Source organism: Tursiops truncatus, chromosome 14, assembly GCF_011762595.2.
Source record: "Tursiops truncatus isolate mTurTru1 chromosome 14, mTurTru1.mat.Y, whole genome shotgun sequence".
NCBI lineage: Eukaryota > Metazoa > Chordata > Mammalia > Artiodactyla > Delphinidae > Tursiops > Tursiops truncatus.
Genome location: NC_047047.1, coordinates 50,354,990 through 50,368,001, shown reverse-complemented (window position 1 = coordinate 50,368,001; position 13,012 = coordinate 50,354,990). Strand labels below are relative to the sequence as shown.

Here is a 13,012-nt window from a genome sequence, read left to right as displayed (position 1 = left end):
TTTCCCCTGACTTTGAGGTCAGCGTGTTGGTAATTCTGTGGTATGCAATGATCTAATACCCAGGGAGTCTGTTACCATGCGACCAAAGCTGAGGTCAATTATGATTCCCCATCAGTGACCCAGAGCAGCTCTCATGCCTTTCACTGCAGTCTATTTCGAAGAGCAGACACTTTAACATTTTTAAAGGGAACCAGAATTATCATTCAGATGATTAACTGCCACACAGACAGACATTCTCTTATGATTCACTGAAGTGCAGGTCTTAAGAGGTTATGCATTCCATCCCAGTGTATTAAAGAGAGTGAAGACAAATAGATCAGAGCAAATCAAACGTTGCACATCAGAGATGCCAAGCTCAACAGAATAATCTTCTAATGTTAATATATGGGCTATATGACCCCACTGGGCAAAAACATGTTTTATTCAGGAAGACAACAAATCAAGTAATCTCTCTATAGAAAGCCACTTACAGGTCATTTGGAAATTGAATCCATAATCTTTCATAAAGCCTGTTTATACCAACGATGATGGAGTCTCAAATAAATAAAACTGAAAGCAATGATAAATTAGCTTCCTAGCATTTATGTGTTTATTACATTGTAATCATTCAAACCCACTGAAGTCAAATTTGTTTTGCCCGTTTCCTAAATTCAATCCAGTGAGCTCCTTGTCCTTACACAAAACCAATTCATATTGTCAAGTAAGTGACAGCAAGAAAAATTAATATTATGCTGGCTTATACCATCCAAAGGGATTTTACTAAGTGTTAGTAATAATACAAGCTTTTACCATCCAGAAATCTATTATTTAGATGTAAATTCTAGCCACATGCTCTGACACCCTTAAAATGGCAATGAAATAAAAGTTGACCCGGGGGAATATGTCATACCCAACATGTGAAAAAGATCCCTAGGGCCTTATTCAGGAAATAAAGAGCTGTGCTAGAATTTTATTGAAAAAAATCGTGATGACAAAGCCCTTTCCATTTCAAAATCACAGTTCATCAACATCATTGAATCAATGGCTGGAAATGAATGGAGAGGGTCTCATTTTGCTCTCTGCTTGGTGCCCAGCTTTGGGTAATGCATTCATATCACCAGCTACAAATCAGGTCAGGAGACTGCTCAGAAAATTCCCTAGGATGACAGGGTCCCTGCTCGTCAGAGGCCCAAGCCGGGCTGAAGCTTCCCTGCTGCTGCTGGCTGTAGACCTACTTCTCACTGATCCACTGTCAGTCTCTGGAATGCCGGCTTCCCCCAGAAAATCCAAAATGCCTTCCTTTCTAGGAGCTCAAACACAGGCAGTCTTCCTTGGCATTGAGGCTGCGAAGGCCTCAAAACATTGATTCCTCCTAAGTCAGCCTTGTTAAGGTATTTCTCTTAACTAGGATTTTCGGATAGAGGTTGCTATCTGAAATTAGACAAAGGAGACCTGGGGCTGCACAAGGCAGGTCTGAGACAGGCTCTCTAGAAGCCAGGCACCTTACTCAGTCCACTCCGCCTGGTTTGCAGATGAGGGAAGGGAGGGATGATGATTCCTTGAGGGGGGTGGGGGGAATGTGGGAGGAAAGGTAATCAGTGCACGTGAACTGCTGAGAGCTGCCTAGAGCCAAGAAAGGAGCATTCTCCCCTTCCCAATCACAGGGCAAATATTTACCGAGCTGGACTCCGTGCGAGCGTAGCACTGCCGGCAGCTGGGGAAGGGCCTCGCAGGCCTCAGGTTAGGGCTTCGGAGGGCTCCTGTTTCACCTAGCTAGCCCGGCTGGGGAACGGAAGAAAGAATCTCAGAGGCAGGAAGACCTGGTTTGAATGCTCTGGCACCATGTAACTGTGGTTGCCTTTGCTTGAATCACTGACTCTCTGAGCTTCCGTTTCCTCATTGCACAGCGAAGGCTAAGAGCGTCTTTGCTGCGGGGTGACTGTGAGACTGAGTCAGTGGCTGTCAGTTGCCTGGCACCGCAGAAACCCGTTTTCCATCATCCTGCCCTCACTGTCCCCACCCTTCCCGGACTCTGTATTGGACAGGACAGAGTTCTGCATCCAGCAATGTAGCCCTTTGTCACTTGCCTTCCTGGGGCTTATCTTATTTCCATGGCAAAGTTGCAAGGTCCTTGAGAGCAGGAGTTGCATCATGCCCAGCTCTGCACGTCCCCCAGGACCAGCCCCAGCTTCACTGTGGGTTTCTGAATCACACGCAGACTGTCTGCTCAGAAACAGAGGAGAATGAAGCCATCCATCTCTCCCCCCTCTCTCTCTCTCCTCTGCTGCAGTCAGGCCTGCCGCCAGAAAAAGCCCAGTATCTCCCTTCATCGTTTCCCGCAGCCTCCACGAGCTTGAACAGTGGCGGAGGGGTTGAGACAAGGAGCCGCTTCAGACCATGGCTGCTACTCGAGAGCCCCCTCCAGCCTGCTGAGCTGCACCCCTCCTAGGTTCCCTGTGGAGTCCTATGGGAGATGAGGGAAGGGAGAGGCGCCACGTATGGAGGGGTTCAGAGAGAGAGAGTTTCCTGCCCCTCCTCCGTCTGTGCCCTCCCCCACCATCAAATCAAGACGGTGTCCCCACATTCACAGCACCCTTCTTCCTTATGGGTAAAATCAGGGGAACGAACTCCCTTTCCTGAGCGCTAGCGGCCCAGGCCCTACGCGTGACGATTTACAGAGGTTAGTTTAGTTCATCCTCAGAACATGAGGAACCAGGGTAAATCTGACTGGCCCCATTTTACAAATGAGGAAACTGAGGCTAAGAGAGGCTAAGTGCCTCCCCCAAGTCACAGCCAGAAAGTGACTGAGCTGGGATTTGAGGGCCCCAGGCTGTCTGACCCCCTCAGCTGCAGCAGACTGCCTGCTAGCAGGTGGCAGGAGGGAGCTGACTCATGGCTTCGGATTCGTCCAGTTCTCTTTTCTGCATTAGCGTTGTTACTTCAGCCTGATGAACAGATATTGCAGTATGCACCTCTCACTTTGCAAAACAGCTACACGAGGCTGCTTGCCTGCAAGCCCAAAGAGTCACGGCATTTCCAGCTAACAGCCTGACAGAGCGCTTGTGGGTAAGTTAAAAGAGACTGAGCGCTTAGAGATCATCTAAATCAGGGATCTTCAGCTGGAGATCAAGGGTGGACCTCAGGGGAACCTGTAAAGCCCTGAATTTGTGTATACAAACATTCTTCTAGGGCAAGGGTGCAGAACTTTCATCAGATTCTCAAAGAGGTTTTAAGCCCCAAAGGGTTAAGAACTGTGCACGGCCTGGCCAACCAGACCTCACATTCCCAGGCTCCTGTCTTTGATCCATGAGGCAGCACAACTTGTGATGGAGAAAACCCAGAGCTAAACACCAGAAGCAGAATCTGAGCTCTGAATCTTCTGGCAAACATTTTAAAGACTCATGAATTATTAAAATGGTTAATTAAGTCAACCTTCACCAGAGAATATTTGCTTTTCCCTCTCATCATCGAGCTCCCTGTGAAGTTCGAGTTCGCTGCATCTTAAGCACAGGGTCAGTTCCCTTTGTTCGTTCCTCGCTGGTCTAGGAAGAACGTGGAGTGGCCTGCTGCGCTGGACAGTCGCAGCCTGCTGTAAGCACCTCAGGGCACACAGCTGGGAGGCTCTGAACCCATTTTCTCTCCTTTGCCTGACACGATTCAGGGTTGGTGCAGCCAACCTCCCACCTTAACCCCACACCTTCCGTTCTGTCAGGCCTCTCACTCAGTGAGCCACCTCAGCCGTGCCTGTTCCCACATCTTCCCCTCTTACCAGGATGGTCCTGCCCTTGGAATGCTGTGAGTGAGCGGCCTTGAACCAAAATATGCAACAGTCATCGAGTCAGCATAAGTTCTGAGGTTGCGCTGGCTTCCCTACATTTTGTTTTGTTTTTTATAAATTTATTTATTTTTGGCCGCGTGGGATCTTCGTTGCTGCGCGCGGGCTTTCTCTAGTTGTGGCGAGCGGGGGCTGCTCTTCGTTGTGGTACACGGGCTTCTCATTGCAGTGCCTTCTCTTGTTGTGGAGCACGGCCTCTAGGCGCGTGGGCTTCAGTAGTGGTGGTTCGTGGGCTCTAGAGAACAGGCTCAGTAGTTGTGGCGCACGGGCTTAGCTGCTCCGTGGCATGTGAGATCTTCCCGGTGGCTTCCCTACATTTTGGAACACATTGACCAGGTATCTTCCTTCCTCTCCTCCATACCTAAATCCTACTTTCAGGACCACTCTCTAATTCCACATCCTTGATGAAACGTTCTTGCTATTTCATCTATGTCAATTTCATCTATTTCCAGCTAGATTAAAAATCCCTTGAGAGCAGGAACATATTTTCTTCTACTAATGTTTTTACTAACAGGTTTTATACCAAGCTAGATACTGTATAAAAACTCTATTCATCAAGAAGTTGGCTTCTTCCCATCTCCACAGTCTCTGAAGTTGACTACTTGCCAGCCAGGTCCATTGCAAAATGAAAATACAGGGCCCTGGCCAGGGGTGAGGAAATCAATCTCCCCCTTCCCATAGGCCCACTGCCCCAACCCACAGTCAACAGGTGATGCCCTGAGAGATTGCAGCCTCCATGCTGGCTGCACTCAGTACATAGATCAGAGGTTGCCCGCTGCGGCATTGCCAGCCCAGGGCAGAGATTGCTGCCACCTCGCCCTGCCATGAGATGCCACGAGCACACACCCCACCTGGACCCTCCCCACACCTGTACCCAGACCCCTGCCAGGAACAGAAGGCAATAGTGGCACGCAGGCCTCCCCCAACCGATGCAACCTGGTCATCACTCCGGGTGGAGGGTGGCAGTGATCACAAGGCAGGGACGGGGAAGGGGAGGCCAGGTGAGGCTCAGGTTGCCAGGGGATAGGGAGCAGATAGTCAAAAATCCATCCCAGGGAGGCAGGAAGGCTAGGAAGACAGGACTGCAGGAGGGTAAAGGCTACCAGTCCCTGGGCACATGCTCCATTGTCCCATTCACTTACAGAAACAAAATCAAAGATAAAATTGCTAACAATTTCAAGACAGTGAACGGTGAGCCTTAACCACCAAGTGTGGGGTCCCTTTTGAGTGTGCAGCCCTGTGTAACTGCACTGGAGGCACACCTATGAAGCCAGCCTGCGGTTTCCTGAAATCTCTGCCATAACTCTACCTATAAAAATACAGAGGAACAATGGGTAATTCACTTAGGGATACAAAAAGTTACCCTAACAGCTATGGATACCCCCAGTTACTACCTCTCCTGTCGTGTATGGATAGGAGGACTCATGACTTGGAAATATATCTGTAGGGGGATGAGTAAAATTGGCCAATAAGGCACTCATTTAATATTTAGCAAACAGATACACAGCTTTGGTGGAAAATTCTGGGGTATTTTTAATAAAAAAAAAAAAGAAGAAGTTGATTTAGCCATGACTTGCCTCCCCTTTCCCCACTGAAGTCATTCCCCTTCTTATCTTCCACAAAATTCAATAATTTTAATGATTATCAATCAGAACAGAAATGGTTAAAACAAATTTTACTCAATTCCTATTAGGCCTCAACAAGATTAATGCAGTGTCACTGGTTTTAAACCCAGTATTAACCACCGCAAGCTGTACACTATTTTTCTCTCCCTCACATCTTTAATTCATGACTGTAGCTGAATCTTTACCCTAAGAAGATTTTTAAAAGGTTGATTGATCCAACTGGCATTGGCCTGGATTGGATCCCACGATGGATAACGCATTTTTTAAAGCAAATAGTCCCTTTTCTCAATAACTGAAGTCTTTTTAAATTTATTTCTTTATTATTTATTTGGCTGCGTTGGGTCTTTGTTGCGTGGGCTTTCTCTAGTTGTGGCAAGCAGGGGCTACTCTTTGTTGCAGTGTGCAGGCTTCTCGTTGCAGCACGCAGGCTTCTCATCACGATGGCTTCTCTTGTTGCAGAGCATGGGTTCTAGGGTGCGTGGGCTTCAGTAGTTGTGGTGCGCAGGCTCAATAGTTGTGGCGCACGGGCTTAGTTGCTCTGTGGCATGTGGGATCTTCCCGGACCAGGGCTCGAACTCCTGTCCTCTGCATCGACAGGAGGATTCTTAACCACTGCACCACCAGGGAAGTCCCAATAACTGAAGTCTTGATAGAGTGAGGCTGCCATCAAGAACTGAATTTCTGAGCTGGGCTGGGACAGGGCCTGCTGCCCGTTTGCACCAATGACATCTGAATTTCTCTTTTTCCTTTCAAGCATCCTGAGATTTTGGCTGGCTGTGTGTGCCTCATCCAGCACCCAGCTGCTGGGTTAACATCTGTGAGCTGCTAATTAGCTGGGGAGTTTTGTAGCCCACAGAGTGAACTGTGATGCCCAATAATTGTAACAGAACAAGGTCTCAGAATGGAAATGAGCTGCTGGGATGCCGGACAGTTTTGCATAGTGGTGTCTGAAATCTGGGAAAAATTTCCTCTGTAGTTGCTAGTTCCTACTCATTTGCAAGTGTTTCCAGGGACAGAGAGGTTTTATTTATCTCTTGGTGTCTACTACATAGTTAGCATCCAGTAAGTGCTTATTGAATTGACGCAGCCCAGCCCTCTCTCTTTTCTCCATTTCGCCTCCAAATTCTTCCCCTGGGAACTAGTATTAGTACCATTGGTCACATCCTTGCTGGAGATTTTCTCACTAAGAAAATCTTATCAATTGCTTCAAGGGTCAGGTGAAGAAGCACCGGCACTTTTTTTTTTTTTTTTTTTTTTTTCGGTACGCGGGCCTCTCACTGTTGTGGCCTCTCCCGTTGCGGAGCACAGGCTCCGGACACGCAGGCTCAGCGGTCATGGCTCACGGGCCCAGCTGCTCCGCGGCATGTGGGATCCTCCCGGACCGGGGCACGAACCCGTGTCCCCTGCAACGGCAGGCGGACTCTCAACCACTGCGCCACCAGGGAAGCCCGTACTGGCACTTTTAACACACTTTCCAGGCCAGTAAGAGTCTGCTGGATTTCTTCCTTTCTAGGTTTCCATACCACAGAGGTGATTCCTGATCCTAGGGGTCCCTGGAGAAATGGCAGGTGATCCCTTTCCTCACTGGCTCAGGAGATCACTACTAGGATCCACTGACCTTTTGTCTGTGGGTTGTTTCTCTAAGCTGAGGCAAAGAATCAAATTATAGACCCAAATCCCCATTAAGCCAATATTCATTTTCCCTGGGCTTTTACGGAAAGTAGTAATAAATCTTGCTTTGTAAGGCCTTTGCCTCCTTATTCAGTCCCTCAGCTAATAAGATCAAGACTATTCCTGGAATTAGATTAATTTGACTCTCCTCTTTCTAGAAGTTTCGGAGCTCCCACTGACCTTTCTTGCAGAAGCACAAGCTGTCTTGTTTTTTTTTTTCTTCCCGGTGGCCTATGAATACCTTGTCATTTAAAGAGCAAAAGTAAAAAGGAGAAAGATAAAGGCAGGAAAACTGGGAGTCAGCTTCCACTAACTAGTTATATGGTCCCAAACTCTCTCAGAGCCTCAGTTTCCTTTCTGTAAAATTCAGGACTCAGATGAAAAAGCTATCTTTAAAGGTTCCTTTTGACACTCAAAATCTAGACAGCTCAGAGGGTTGAAGCCTTCATAAATAGACTATAATTCTCTAGGCCTAAGGAAATTGTTTTCTTTGTAATGAGAACAATTTTTTTCTCTTCTTTTCTTTCTTTCTTTAAGTTCAGATGATTTCTTTCTAAACCACAGGATTCATTTTCTGAAATTGCTGTTTCTTCCTTCAAAAGCGTCAGTAGTCCTCAGACTTGTCAGCCAGCTCCATCGCTTTTATGTGAGGTCTGTGAAATAAGGGAGCGTTTTAGAGCAGAATGTGAATGAGCAGTGACAGGGCACAGGTGTGGCTGAAGAACCCCCAAGGAGGCCAAGTCAGCCCCCCTTCCATCATCTCCTAACATCCAGAACCCTGTCCAGAGTCTGAGTGAATAAAATGCTGTTTGTCAATGATGTCAATAATGATTCTTCCAGTGACTAATATGTGCATTAAAATATTGATCCCTCATATTTAGAACCCCAACAATCATGCTGGCCTTAGTTTTTATTTTTTTTAACATCTTTATTGGAGTATAATTGCTTTACAAAGGTGTGTTAGTTTCTGCTGTATAACAAAGTGAATCAGCTACATGTATACGTACATCCCCATATCTCCTCCCTCCTGCGTCTCCCTCCCACCCTCCCTATCCCACCCCTCTAGGTGGTCACAAAGCACCGAGCTGACCTCCCTGTGCTATGTTGGCCTTAGTTTTTACAATCAGAGCAAGCTGTCTTACTGAGATTTAAGGACAACATTTCCATGGAAGGAGATCATGTCAGAAGACTCCAGAGATTAAGAACATGGACTCTGCAGCGGTCAGGATAAGTTCAAGTTCTGATCCCACCATTTATTAGCTGTGTAAGTTTTAAATTCCCTAAGTTTCTACATCCTCATATGTAAAATGGAGACAATAAATAATACCTACTTCACAGGGTAGGACAAGAAGTAATTGAAATAAATTGTGGAAAGAGCCTAGGAAAGTGTCTGGCACATAGTAGATGCTCAATAGATTCAGTTATTATTAATACTGCATTAATAATACATAAGTACAATGTCCCTTGTTTGCCCTAATCTAGAGAAGCAACTGTGGCCTTGGGCATCACATACCTTTCTGGACTTATCTTGGGTCCCTGAAGCAAAGATAAAGTGGGAGAAAATGCTTTTCTATTTCAATCATTGAAAGTAATGGTAAATTTCTTTAAAATACCTAAGATTATGGTTTAATGTAAAAATAGCTTTCTTCAAAGAGACAGAGAATAAAGAATTTAAGCAACTAAAATAATTAAGAAGTGCTTAAAAGAGAAAGAATGATTTGGGCCCTCCATTGATGACATGGGTGTGTTTCAACTCTCACCCTTGGTTGGGGTCGACGCTCTAGTTCTAGCCAATTAGAGAGGTAGTGAACCAGAGAAGAAGGGAGAGAATAAGGACTCTCATGGGCTGTGGCACCATCTGGCCTAAAATAGTCCAGAACTCAGTAACGCTTGTTTGACTGAAAGCATCTATTCTTCTGTCATCCACACTCCCTGGAAATCAGATGGTGTTATAAACCTGGAGGGCCAAGGCCGATGAAACACAGTGACTCGTGCTAAATGGGGATGATGCCCTGACGAAACAGCAGTCTTAGTTTTTACTTTAGAATACAGATTCATGTTTGAGACTATGTTCACATATTCCCTTGGGTCAGGGGTGGCCCAAAAAGTCCCAAAGAATTTGTGTTCAGGTTTGTATCTGCCCTAGCTCCTAATGAAAGCCAATATAATATTGGCTATAACCACCAGAGGGTCCCTAATGGGATTTGCTTATATTACAGAATCAACAGTACATTCAGTCTGCCCCCAGTCAGAGAAGAATAGACAAACACAGAAGTGTGGAATTGCTTCACCAAGTCTGGCTCCAAATTGTGAAATGTCTCAGTCTGAGGTGTAGCTCAAGCAACCCTTGGAACAAGCTTGACAAGCTCGCTGGCTAGATCCAGAAGATGGAGATAACATAAGTGGAGAGGGAAATCGTGTCCACTCAGAAGTGAAGACAGTAGGTAGACAGACCCAGCCAGCCACTCAGGTATAGTGAGAGGCCATTTGAATTGGAAAAAAAAAAAGGTATCATGCAAATCATAACTAAATCATTGCAGGGAAGACATAGCAGAACAGGAAAGTGTGTGCAGATAAGTGAAGCCTCCATTAATGCTTTCCCTGCACTTATCAGAAGGGGTTTCAATTAACCTGATGAAGACCAAGGCAATCACAGTAGGGAGAAGGGATGGATTTAGGATTAATCTCCTGTTGTTTCCTACACTAATTTATAAGGGAAATGCTTCTAATGAGAGCCTAGTTGGGAATTAACCCCAAGATGATTAGATTTTTTTAAAAAAGAAGAAGAACCTTAAAGACAGTGATTCCCAAACCTGGCTACACACTGGAATCATTTAGAGATCTTTATAAATTTCCAAAGCCCAAAACACACTGCAGCTCAGTGACATCATAATCTCTAGGGATGGGACACAGGCATTAGTTTTTTTTTTTTTTTTTTGGCATTAGTATTTTTTGAAGCTCCCCTTGAGTCTAAGGTGCAGACAAGTTTGGGAACCACTGTCTAACGGACCATGTATGTACACTGTGGAGACTTGTTAGGAAATGGCGTGTTAGGTTAAAGGAAAATTAAACACAGTCATTAAGAAATAGCAAGAAGTTAGCCTGCCTTAAAACAGAACAGGATGCATGTCTCTCATTTCCTTTATTTGTAATTTTAAAAGTGTGTGTCAGTGTCCAAGAGAAATGGATGAAGAAACAGAGCCACATTCAAAAAAGAAAAAAAGGGGTCCAACATGGCAGTGTAAGAGAGTCCTGAACTCACCTCCTCCCACAAACACACCGAATGTACAGTTACCCGTGGAACAACTTCCTCTGAATAAAAAAGCCTCAGAACTGACTGACTGACTCCTACGCAGCTGGCAGAGGAGAGGAGACCCACATTGAAGCTGGTGCCACTGCAGCAGGAAAAATGCCTGGAGTGTTTCACCGCTAAAGATGAGCAGGAATTGCCCTGGTCACTGTGGACCAGGAAAGGGAGCTGTGTGGATCCAACACAGTCACTATCTTGTCTAGATGTAATCTCTCCCGGTTCAACATCATCCAGCTCTTAGAAAGGGGAAAGTAACCTGTTTGGTCCATTTTAATCTTGTCAGAGGCATCACGTGGTTAAGAGCACAAACTCTGGAGCTAGAATGATGGATGTGATCTTGGGTAAGGAACATTCCATGCATTACAGACATTCTCTCCATCCCCAAACCACAAATCATGATAAGATGTTACAGAATCAACCTAAGTATAATGATCCCTGCAGAAGAAGCAAGGCAAGATTTTCGAATTGATAAATTCTCTCTCTTTCTGAGGTTTGAGCTGTAAAAACCATATAATCTTGGCACTTCTAAAAAACATGTTTTCTACTATGTGTAGAGGGCATGGCAGCAAATCAAGTCAAAGAAAGGCATGGAGATTACATCCTTAATTTCACTGTTTTCCCCATAACACATGATCCATGAGACATTGAATTTCAGCAAAAAATTATACCTAGAGGCAGAAACTGTTACCTGGTCAAATAAATTAAGATAAAGATGTCTTTTTTAGTGTGGATTCATCTTATCTTTGCTCCTTTTTACATATACTATCATTCCTCAATGTATCACTCTTCTTCAAGATAAAGTAAAAAAAATCTATGCCTAACACACAGAAGAAGTGGCTAACAATCTTAGGCCAAGTTGGGAAGCGGACAGTGAAGTTTCCTTTGTTGTTTTTGGGGTTTTTTTGAGGTTTTTTTATTTATTTAGTTGGTTGCACTGGGTCTTAGTTGTGGCAGACACGCTACTTAGTTGTGGCTCGCGGGCTCCTTAGCTGTGGCAGGTGGCTCCTTAGTTGCAGCTCCCCAGCTCCTTAGTTGTAGCATGTGAACTCTTAGGTGCGGCATGCATGTGGGATCTAGTTCCCTGACCAGGGATCGAACCCCGGCCCCCTGCATTGGGGGTGTGGAGTCTTATCCACTGCACCACCAGGGAAGTCCTGACAGTGCAGTTTTTCAGACTGCTAGTCTCACCTCCTGCGGTCGGCCAGTCGTGAGGACCAAAACATTTCCCTTCTTGTCAACGCTGGATATATTGAGAGTAGGTGAAGAATCGGTGGATGTTAAATGTGGCAATCTGGGAAGTGTTCAGCCCCTCGGGACAGTATGTAAGGTGGGAGGTTCATGTCACCTTGAAGGCTTTTCTACCTAGTATTCCACCATTGCTCACAGGGAAGATGGTAGTGGGCCTTTCTCCCCATCTCCTAGATGGAAACAAAGTCTTAATCTGAGAGGGTAGGGTAATAGAGACTATCACCCTTAAGGTCCTGAGGAAGGGGAGGTGAAACACACACACACACACACACACACACACACACACACACACACACACACACACACACACACACACACACACACACACACACACACACACACACACACACACACACACACACACACACACACACACACTTCTATTCCCAGGGAAGAGGCAGAAACATGTACAGAAGGAACTACGACAGGCAAGGTTGGAGCACTGAACAGGCCACACCATGATACCAGCAACACAGGGCCTTCCCAGGACTGAAGATTAACCAGGTCCTCAGGAAACACTCTCCCCTTCTCCCCACCACTAGGCCACGGAGCGTCCAGAACAAGCAGCAGTGGGATGCTGCTAGCAGAGTTGGAAGAAAGACTCTTAAACTGAAGCACAGCATGAGGCCAAGAGCTAAAATTGAAATTCAAAAACACACGAATTAAAACCCTCTGGAAAACCAGCCTCTACCCTAAACATAAGACATCTCTCCATGATCTGAGGTCTGTGGTACGCTGAGGGTAACAATAGCAATAACAATTCTCCAAGGCAGCCTAACTCCTGAGGAAGAATGAATGAAAAACCAACACTAAAGGCCTAGCAGAAGAAAAGGCATAACACTTTCCAATCGTAAGATTGACTTTCCTCAGTCTCCACTTACTGACACCACCTGTCTAACCTACGACCAAAAAACTACAAGGCAGAGAGCCCCAGGCTTGCCATCCCTGTCATGCACGCATGGGGGGCCCGCTGCTCACCATGCCCAGAAGAGCCCAGCCCGACCCCTTTTCCTGCATTTTCATCCAGGATTTCACATTACATTTAGTTGTCATGTCTCCCTACAGAGTTGGAACTATGGTGAATTTTCAAAGGCATCAGTCCCATCCCAGCATGCCTTCGGAGACACCCCAGGCCGAAGGGGAGTCTGCAGAGTGCCCCTACCTCTCAGGGGCTCTCTAGGTTTTTAATATAGTCATTATGTATCTTAAAAGAAAAGAAAAGGGGCTTCTCTGGTGGCGCAGTGGTTAAGAATCCACCTGCCAATGCAGGAGACACAGGTTCGAGCCCTGGTCCAGGAAGATCCCACATGCCACAGAGCAACTAAGCCCATGGGCTACAACTAC

At 45.9% G+C, this 13,012-nt stretch overlaps 1 long non-coding RNA gene across 2 annotated transcripts in view; it reads right to left on the bottom strand.

Annotated features, from left to right (window-relative positions):
• Positions 1-261: 261 nt before the first annotated feature.
• LOC109551234 (uncharacterized) overlaps positions 262-13,012 on the bottom strand; it is a 77,068-nt gene continuing 64,317 nt past the window's right edge. For both annotated transcript variants that reach the window (XR_002177978.3, XR_012325707.1), the window contains one exon: positions 262-7,763. This is a non-coding gene — a long non-coding RNA (uncharacterized lncRNA). The remainder of the gene's footprint in view (positions 7,764-13,012) is intronic.